Consider the following 9634-nt stretch of genomic DNA (forward strand, 5'->3'; position numbering starts at 1 on the left):
TCCAAGAATCAATATGCACCATATTCCCACCAACAGTAAGGCCAAGGTATTAAAAGGGCATTTTAGAAGCTGCACAACCCACCAAAACTGCCAACACCAATCAACTTACTTTTATGTAAGTTAATTCTAAGCCTCGAAGCTATAAGAAAACACTGAAGAACACGAACAATGTTATAAACATTATTCTTTGACCATTGACCCACAAAAATGGTATCATCTGCATAAAATAAATGTGAAATATTAACATCCCCGACATCCATACCAGTAAATAGACCACACCGTAAAGCGTTCATGAAAGTCACATGCAAGCTTTACAATAAGAACGGAGATAGAGGATCTCCCTGTCGTAAACCTCTATAGAACTGGAATTCATTCGTAAGAGACCCATTTACCAACACCGAACCTCTGGCAGAGCACAAGCACGATTGAATCCAACTTCTCCATTTGAAACCAAAACCCATTCTATCAAAGATATCATCCAAAAAGTCCCGTCTAACAAAATCATAAGCTTTTTCAAAGTCCACCTTAAAGATCAAGGCTTTCTTATGACGAGCTTCACACCAAGCAACAAGTTCATTAATGATCAAGGGGTCATCCAAAATTTGACGGCCTTTAATAAAAGTCAATTGTTCCATGCTAACAATGCCATCCAGTAGCAAAGCCAACCGATTAGCTAAAATTTTACCAACAGTTTTATATTGGCACCCAATTAGACTAATATGTCTAAATTCATGAACAAATTTCGGATCATGAACCTTTGGGATAAGGGCTATAAATGAAGAATTACAACCTCTGGGAAAATCACAAGATGTAAAAAACTTTAACACAACATTCACCACATCCTATTCAACAATATGCCAATACTTTTTAAAGAAGGCAAAAGTAAAACCATCTGGTCCTAGCGACTTATCAGAGCTACAATCCCACACCGCACGCTTAATTTCCTCCCGCGTGATCTCTTCTTCGATACTACATCCTTGCTCGACAGATAGACGGTTTAGAAAGTCATCAATAAGACAAAATCGAGAGGTACTTGGTTTGGAGAACTGAGAAGCAAAATGGGAAAAAAAAAACTCCCCCTTGACTCGATCCAGTCTAACGACCCAATCTCCATTTATAAAAACCCCTTTAATACCTTGTTGCCTCCTTCTTTTATTAATTATACCGTGAAAATATATTGAATTTTCATCTCCTTCAATCGCCCATCTCACGTCAACTTTTTAAGCCAAATCCATCGCCTACATACGATCAATATCCGCAATAGCTTTTATCACGGAATTACAGGAAGCAACTGTAACCGAAAACCCACCATCACGATCAATTTAGCCTTCTAAATCAATCAAAGTTTTCTGCAAATCTTCCTTTGAAGTTACCCATTCCTTTCTTTTGCTAAAATTCCATTCCCAAATGCAGCTTTTCAAATTTTGAAGTTTCTTTTTTAACTTTATCATAGCATTCGTGTCAATAATACCATCTTCACACCAAGATTTTTCCACAATACTCCAAAGTCGTCATTAAGATATCAAGAATGGAAAACTCTAAACGGATAAGGGCCATAATCATTGACGGAATCATGAAGCAAAATAGGACAATGGTCAAATAAATGTCGATCCAACACCAAACTGGACAAATTAGGATACAACTCCAATATACCATATGAAATAAGAAATCTATCCAATTAAAGAGAATGAGATTTTGAACTGGTGATTTCATTCACAGCAAAGTGTTGTTTAAATACAAGTATCAGAGTTGTTGAGAGTGAGAGATATACTCCTGATTCTATGCTACGACTATTGACTCTTTGACTTCATCAATACACACGTTTATAATAATTTGAATACATATTATATACATATTTGATATTACCAATTTACTCATCTTTTCAGCATATTTATCAGTCCACGTAAAAGAATAACCACCAAGAGCAACATCAATAATAAGATTCGAATCTAAAATGAACTGATTAAAACAATCACCCGCCTGACTGTGAAAAATTGAGACAAATCTCTCACTATCAAACTTGACCTCATTAAAATCACCCATAACGATAACCTCACCCGACCAACTAGAAACCGCCAATAAAATCTTACTCCAAAGCACCTTTTTAGGCAAAAGATCTTAAGGGAAATACACAGAAATAACACGAAGAGGAGTATTAGAATCAACCCACGTACCTTCCACCATATTGTACCCGGAATCACAAATAATTTTGTTTTTAACAAATAACACCTTATCCCAAATGCATATAATTCCTCCAGATAAACCTCAAGCAGAGGAAGTCGCAAAATCAAACACAAAATTACCCCAAACACTTCTAACTGTGAACAACTCCATACGTGTCATCTTCTTTTCTTGTAACGAAAGAAAATTGACACAATTTTTATTACAAATCTCTCCCACTCATTTTTTCTTGGAATTTCTTCCAAGACCTTGAACATTTAAAGAAAGAAAATTCTTGGAATTTTTTCCAAGACCTTGAATAGGATAATTAATCATCGTATGTTTTTCGAGCAACAAATAACATTTTAAATTAGAAGATTATCTAGAATCATGGTTGCAGAAATCGGAATTAATCGGCAATTAATCGTGGATTAATCGTTTGGCGTTCTTCAACCGTCGAGGATTAGAGCATTAATCAGAAATTTAGGATTAATCGGGTTTGGCGGGATTAATCGGCCTTGGCGGGATTAATCGGTCAACAAAAGTCAATAAAAGTCAAAAAAAAGGTCAAAAAAATTTGAAAAAATTCAAAAAACCAACTTTCTTTTTTTACTCCAAAATTTTCAAATTTTCAACATTTCAAATATTATATCAAAATGTTCATATTTTCGTATTTTCAAATTTCCAAATTACAATTTTTATTATTTTCTAATTTTGAAGTATTTGTTTTTCTTAAGATATATTACTATTTAATTAATTTTAATATTTTATTAATAATCTATGGTCCCCGATTAATCCTCGATTAATCTCCGCCAAGACCGATTAATCCCTGAACACGAGTCGACCATTGAGCTACCGCCAAACGATTTTTACAACCTTGTCTAGAATAAATAGTCTTAATTAAAGTATGGTAATTATAATGACGATCTTGGGGATATAATGAACGCTTAAATATGATATTTATCGAAGTTACGCCTTTAGCCGCATAGAGGAGAGTGTATCGTAAAAAGGTGAATCAGAGATAGGTTGCTTATCAGCCTAAGTAATCTACACAGATCGTAAAAGTGAGATCGTACATGTAAAGAAAGATTAAATCGGACTTCGTATGAGAAAGTTATGATTTTTCGAAGTTTCGGTACAACAGTGCGCAACACTGAAATTGAAATTAAGATCGGTTGACGGTTAGCCCAAAAATTGTAAAGGAGAGTTGAAGATCTCATGAATACAAACCCGTCGATATAAAGACAGTCGAGAACGGAATTCGTATGAAAGAGTTATGATTTTTATACGGATTTCAACAGTCTAAGCCTATAAAAACATAAAGTTTAAAAGAAAATGAGAATTAACCAACAAAGTCTAAATGAAAGTTATAGTACTCATCGATAGCTACGTGTGGATTTAAAGAACGTCAAAAACAGAGTTCTTATGAGAAAGATACGATTTTTAGAAAAAATGAAATTCGTACCCGCAGTGCGCAAGGCGCGACCGCACAACTTCTAGACGGACGACGCAGACCAGCACAATAGCGATACGTGGCACAATTTGGCAAGATCTGTGTAGCCAAAAGACGCAGTGCACCTATGTATAGGGTGTGACCCCTTGTAATCTCTATATATAATAGCGGAAGTTAGTTCACTTTCCTCACATCTCAACCCAAAAACTCTCTAGAGATCTCCCACTCCTGAGTCCAAATTTTATTAGCCTTTGTAGTATTTTATCGGGGCTCTAGAGTATCTAGGAGCCCAAGTAAATGAGATTTCGGATCGGGGTTCTGCACGCGTAATTCCTGATTTTTCGCTAGAAACTTTGGAAGTTAAGCTACACTTATTATGCTTTAAGTGTAACTTATGTTTAAGTTCATTATCGTTATTATGAACCAATAAACAAGATTTATCAGTGATTCCATGTCATAATATTGATTGATCTAGTTACGGGAGTAATGTCTAGGCTAGATCTAGTGAGGTGTTTAAAGTGGGATTTTCAAACAGTATACTTTGTATACCAAACAGACCCTACCTCTTATATGATCATACATTGTTGTTCCATATTTGATAAATATTGATGTAGACATTGGGATTAATGATGAATCAAGACTATCGTTATTATAGTCGCGAGAGATATAAAACTAAGACTTAGTGATATTCATATCTAGGTCTTTTGAAAGGAAAAACTAAGGTGTTAGGGGAAACATTGCCCTAATCGCAAGTCATCCATTTCTAATAAGTGAGTGAATAGTTACTTTTATCTTACGCGTAAATATAAAGTATTTAGATAATTACATGCTATATATGCTTATTATCCGTGTTCATGATATTTGTGTTAGATGAAATAGTATGATTTTTACTTGATTTAATCGTATGTGTGTATGTGTGTGTGTGTATATATATATATATATATATATATATATATATATATATATATATATATACTTGAAGTATATTGGGTAGAAAAGAGTTGAGAAAGAGATAAATTAATGGTGAGAGACCATGCCCAACATTTTACTATTATACTACTGAGACCAGTCATCTAGTAGAGTATTGATGACGACCACAGACTATTCTAGACAGTCAAGTGGATCATTAGCAGACTCGCAATCTGTAGGTGTTAATGAATCATACTATCCGTAGTATGGATTGTGTGTTCCTTTGAGTACTCTGTCTCCCTCATGGTTTCCTTAATGACATATATTGCTATGGAATCCCTGAAGTAGTATAGTCTCCTCGTTACTTCCAACGATCATTTAGGATAAGACCCTTAGGATCATCAATTTAGGATCAAAGAGTGCGAATAAGGAGAATGGGTAATCGGGCTATTTGTTTGGTGTAAAACATATATATTTAAGAGAATTTGATTATATTATTGTGGGTTGAAAACCCTATGTGCTCACCAAGCTCCCAAGCCTGACCCACTCAGTTTATTTGTAACACATTACACATGTAGCGGTACGAAGATACATGGGTAGTGATGTTTGAATATGTCGAGAGATTTAAGGAGTTTTAGGCCATTAAATAAATTGTTGTAAGTCATGTAACGACTAGATTATGCTTATGTTTATGTATTAGTTATGACATCTCAAGCTTTTATATGTTAATGAAAAATGTTTCTTTAGAAATGCCTTAATATTGATATCACTTCACATTAATAACATTTTAGGACAAATTCTGCACTAATAAAAGAATACCTTGTTTTAAATAAGCATAAAGAAAAATTTTTAATTTTCCATAAAATTGGAGATGTCACATTGTTCGATATCAAAGTATGTTGTTATAACTAGTAAAACCTAGATCATATGGTGCATGTACATATTGGTTTTTGTTTTGTTTTTGTTGCCTTGGTCGTGTGTATTGATGCCATGAAAACCCAACATACACCATCATTTTATTTTCCCAATTTTATTGATATTCTTGCTAGTGTATCGACCATTTTTATAAAATCTGACAAAAATCCCTAAAAAGCCATCAACCATTCATCCCCACCGAAACACTTTTCCCTCAAATGCTTTTGACATTTCCAACGTCGCCATCTTTGGCATCAACAAGCATAACCTCCAAGCCCATCACCTCATGTCCACCCCTACACCTCAACACCACCACCATCCAACCTTTGTCACATCTTTGCCTCTTATAATCACCAAAAACAACCATGAGTCCAATAAATAGTCAAGTAAAACCCCATTGCCTAGTTCATAACCTGTGAATTTGATCCAACCCCAAGAACTCAATTCAGTCAATGATCTAGATTGAGAAATGAAGAGATGGATTTCATGAATTTCATCATACCATATGATTGGATGGTAATGATGGAAGAAAACAAGGTCAGTTTGAAGTCATAGGAAATGGCAAACTTGATTTGGGACATTGAAAATAAAGGTAGTAGTTTAAGAATAATCATTTGCATCAGAGGGAAAGAATGTGTCCTGCACCACAACGTTGCCACCATCCACATAAAGGGGCATATATCTATAAATGTTTATAGCTGGAAAAACATGAAAGCTTAAAATTAGATTTCAAATGTATATTGAAGTTTGTATTTTTTTTATGTTTGAATTTGAAAACAACCTATAATTTCAAGGTAGCCTAGACTGTTGTTTCTTACATGTTACTATCACTTTGATGTTAGTATTACTGAACATACTTGTAACGTCCCAAAAATACCAGTAAAAAAATTCATTTTCAAACCATTAACTCCATACTAACATTAGTTCAAAAACCAATCATAGTAAAATGTATCTATCAAACATCAGAGTAAAATAGTAGTAATGAATGCAGAAAAAACCTTCGGGGGATGTAGTGCAATCAAGTTGGGCCCTTCCTTTTGAAATTGGAAGTACCGGAAAACATTTAAAACGTAAATCGTAAGCACAACGCTTAGTGATTTTCCTAAAATACCACATACCATACATATCAATGGGCCCAGTCATAGATGTGTATTTCAACCCTACGTGAACGATATGATCCAACCATAATCTTACAATCACTTCCAGATCACAGCTAAGCCATAACCTTTCTGACATGATCCAACCATGGTCTTCCATGCAAGTCACAAAGACAAACAAGTGTTGTGATCCAACCATGGTCTTTCATACAAGTGTTGTGATCTAACCACCGTTTTGTGACAACCGACATGTCTTTGTCATTGATCATCATTAAGAAAGAGTAGGAAAATAGATGTAATAGCTTAGTATTATAATATTTGATTTTTGAGATAATAAGAATCAAATTTGTCATTACATTTATTTGTTAAAACGTCCATTAGGCTAAAAAATTAGCGTCTGAAAAGTTATACTGTTTTCTAAGTTGGTTAACATACTTGAATAGTACTCGTTAACGTGATCTCAAGGATATAAGATTCGTAAAAATGCAACTCCAAAGGAAAGAGTTATGGACTTTATAAAAATAGAAATCATCCGTGTAATTAAAATTAATTACATTAAAATGGTACTTAGAGATTAGTGGAGTTTGACTAAAAGTACAAAAAAGGAGTTTCGTAGTACTTCTTAAGATATAAACTTTAGGAAAAAGTTTGCCAAAAACGGGACCCATATGAGAGAGATATGATTTTTTTAAAATCATTTATTTTTACCCCCGTTAGGCACAAAAATGAAAGTCAAAACTAGCCAAAACAAATTGAGATCATTACATAAATATAAAGAGGGCTTAGATCGGAGATCGCACAGAGAGGTTATGATTTTTGCAAAACTTTTTCGTACGCGTCAGGTGCGCATCTCTGTACGCCGCGAACCTAACACCAGGTTTTAGTAGATTGCGAGAGACGTGACCGAGTGAGGGAATGACATGTAGCAACTTCCTATGGAGCCGCGATGATCACGCATGGTGCACACATATATTTGCCCAACGCGCACCTCCAAAATTCGACTATATTAGAAGGCGGTGTCATTCCATTTTTGCACACCTTCAATCTCTTATCTCTCACTCTCTACCTCGAAGCTGCTACCCTTTGGAGCGGTGCTCGGAGTCCCGGGCCCAATTCAACCCTACATCAAAGGTTTCACATGACTTAGGTGAGTTCATGGCACCTATTTTACTATTTTAAATGTTTTACGCGCGATGGGGGGATACATGCTTATCAATTGGTTTTATCAAAATATATTTATATCTATAAATATCATATCTTTTTTATAGGATAATGTAGCTATAGATATTATGCCTAGTTGTAAACTATGATATTATGCCTATGAGTTATGATGCCCAATAATCTAGGATGAGATAATACGTAGATGTTATAATGGCCAAATCCCTAGGATAACGTAGTACTTAGAAGTTATGTTGGTCAAATATAGGGATATGCATTGTACCTAGTTGTTACTCTGCCCAACTATCTTGTTTTCAAATAACCATAATTAGGGCATATATATGAATACTTATATATACAAAATAATTATGAGATCAAAAGTTATAATTATCAAATATAAGATAAAATATTTATATTGTGATAGTTATAGGAAATCCCTAAGAAGGATAAAGATAAAAGATAAATACATAAGGCCAATGTGTTATCGAGTTGTTAACATTCATCAAAAGGCCTTGATTAAATTCCACATTATCCGGTACCTAAAATCGTTAATCTTGCGAGAGCTAGTGTGACATCCCCAAAATCTCGGCCAGAAAAAACCGATTTCATTTATGCTTTTTAAACATTTTCAGAGTAAATCCTCTTAGTTTTAAAAGAGATGCGGAATTTGTTCCCAAAAACAAAACATGATAAAATAGATATTTATCAAAACATTTCATATAGAAATATGATTTCATTTCATAATCAAAAGTCGGGATGTCATGTTCCAATACAGATCATAAAGCATAAACGATAACATTACAAGTCGTTCAACAAATATATACATATACAGACTTGTAAACAAAAACAACTTGATGATTCGCCCATCTTAAGCTCTTGCACCACTTCCTGTAATACAAATAAACTGAGTGGGTCAGGCTTGGGAGCCTGGTGAGCATATAGGGTTTTCAGCCCACAATAATTATATTTAATTTCAACAATCCACAATAAACCCGATTACCCATTCCCGTTATCCTCACTTTACGTTCCTAAAAATAACGTCTATTTTAAGGAACTTATTTCAGGATTTTCATCGGGACGGACATTACTGCAGAGGGGCTTCCTCAACAATAAGTGTCCTAAAGGCAACCGTGTGGGGGATAGAGTACACCGGTGAACACGTAGTTCACAACACCTACAGGTAATGAGCGAGCTAGTGTTCCACAGGACAGTCTAGAATAGTCTATGGTCGTCATCCATACTCTGCTGAATGACTAGAATAACACCAATAACACCGAGGCCTCTCGTCTGTTTATTACACACCAATTATCTACCCATGTTCTACCCAACATATTAGTAGATAAAAATATACATTTTTATACACTGTTTAAAAACCTGTATAGCATGCTTTAATCAATACATATTCCACATAACAGATGAGCATACACACATAACACGTATTTCATAGAGAATATATCAGATCTATGAGATAGAAGAGAGTGAATATACATTCACACATATAACCACAAAATATTTACACGTAGCACGTATTTTATATTAAATACTTCATAATATTGCGTTGGAATGAAAATAACTACACACTCACATCCCGTATTCTTTAATACGTTTAAAAATTACTTGTATAATATCGCATATTGAAAAGGGACTATACACTCACTTGATCGGAAGACGATCGGGCAGCACTACGGCTTGCAGAAGTAGTGTCTCTTCGATAGATCTGGAAGATCTTCACCAAAATCGAACTCCTCGCGGGCAGAGCTTCAGCTCGGGAATAACGTTCTTCGGGATCCTCGGGGCTTCGGATCTTGCTTCGGGGCTCGGGAATGATACCGGGGCTTCGGGATATGATTGGCACGCAAATCGAGGCAAAACTTAGAGAGAGGGAAGAGTTTGAACAAGAGAAAATGGTTGATTTCGAGTTCTATTTATAGGCTGAGGGTCT

This window comes from Lactuca sativa, chromosome 9 (assembly GCF_002870075.4).
Source record: "Lactuca sativa cultivar Salinas chromosome 9, Lsat_Salinas_v11, whole genome shotgun sequence".
Taxonomy (NCBI): domain Eukaryota; kingdom Viridiplantae; phylum Streptophyta; class Magnoliopsida; order Asterales; family Asteraceae; genus Lactuca; species Lactuca sativa.